Source organism: Protopterus annectens, chromosome 10.part0 (genome assembly GCF_019279795.1).
Source record: "Protopterus annectens isolate FY-2018-M chromosome 10.part0, PAN1.0, whole genome shotgun sequence".
NCBI lineage: Eukaryota > Metazoa > Chordata > Ceratodontiformes > Protopteridae > Protopterus > Protopterus annectens.
In genome coordinates this window covers 1,491,829,675-1,491,831,153 of record NC_056744.1, presented here as the reverse complement: position 1 = coordinate 1,491,831,153, position 1,479 = coordinate 1,491,829,675, and the positions used below count along the sequence as shown (strand labels likewise).

At 38.9% G+C, this 1,479-nt stretch overlaps 1 non-coding gene across 1 annotated transcript; it reads right to left on the bottom strand.

Moving 5' to 3' along the window:
* Nucleotides 1-997: 997 nt before the first annotated feature.
* LOC122814605 lies at nucleotides 998-1,165 on the bottom strand. Its single transcript, XR_006366835.1, has one exon. It is a non-coding gene; the product is annotated as a U1 spliceosomal RNA (small nuclear RNA).
* Between the last annotated feature and the right edge of the window lie 314 nt (nucleotides 1,166-1,479).

Genomic DNA, 1,479 nt, shown 5'->3' with positions numbered 1-1,479 from the left:
GTCATGCAGATTCACATTTATTATTATTACTTTTGTATTCCAGCATTGCCCTGCATTACCTACAGTACTCCTCCAGTAAGTTACCTAAACCATTCGATCCATGCAACATATATAGGGCTAAATTAGGAATTATATGTATTTGGCAAATAGGATAGATGCTCATTATTAAAGGTAATTTCCTCTTGCACAATATTGTTGAAAGCCACTATAAGTTGTTGTGTCTTTCGGCTTTTCCCAGTTAGGGGTCACCACAGTGGAACTCCGGTCCTCTAATGATTGGCAGTAGATTTTTATGTGCCGAGTTGCCAGCCCTGACGCACAACCTTCAACAAAGGTATGCCCATTCACGCATGTCTCCACACAGAAGACGCTTTAGCTGAGAATCGAACGGGACAATGTCTTACTCAAAATAAGCTGTTTTTGCAGAGAGCAAGCCCTCCTACACACCTCCAGTGTAAAGTCATATCATCCACACTCCTGTCTTATTTGTGCTAACTCCACAATTCTGCAGCAGTAGAGAGTGGTGAAAAATTAATGTTCATTGAAAGTAGCCTTTAGAGATATTTCTTGGCAAATTACAATTGATTACTTGCCTGGCTTCTGTCTAAGAATATAATTGTTCAGTTGCTATCCAGAAATTTGGAATTGTTCAATTCATCCATGGTGGAAGTCAGGAATAGCTTGTTACAGTGTGTGCTTAAGGTATCCTCTGGATGTAATTCTGAAGTAAGGGCTGAAAATGTTGCCATGCTCTTAATATACTAGTACACAATGCATACTAAATACATGGCTGGATTAGATTTAAGAATGGGCAAAGCTACTGCAACCTTCTTAACACTGAGATAGTGCTCAAAGTATTGCAACATGAATGACTTATATATCCAGCTTATACTGATATCTGCTGATGGCGACATCATCCTCCTGACTTGCATATAGTTTTAGTTAGTAGGAGATGGCCTCCTTCATACAGGGAGGCCTCTAGTAAGCTGCACTGTTGCTTAACAGAGCTCCGTGAGCTCCTTCATTAATGTTTCATGAAGGTTCTTTTTGAAACCTGTCTTCTGAATCATAGGACAATACTTAACCTTTCCAAGGTGCAGGGGCAAAGCCTCACCCTAGTAAAACCACCTTTGTGATCGTGATATTTCCCCTGGCAGGTAAGTGTTGCAGCTCAGTGTTACCTTCTCTGATCTGCAGCCTAATTTTTTTTTTAATCTTGCCAATACTTACTAAATTCTTTGAGAGTATGTTCACTCAGGGATTGAATGTCACAAACTGAAGAAAGATACATTTCATGTCACTGTTTAAAATATAACACACTACTTCATTAGGGAGTAAACCATTCGCCTCAATCTATTCCCTTTCTCTGATGACCTGTCAATATCTTTTAGCTCATATTGATGCAGATTCTCTAAATTGATTTGTTTTTCATCTTTATCTGACCGCTGTTACATCCCACCTTTATTATTTAATGTATCT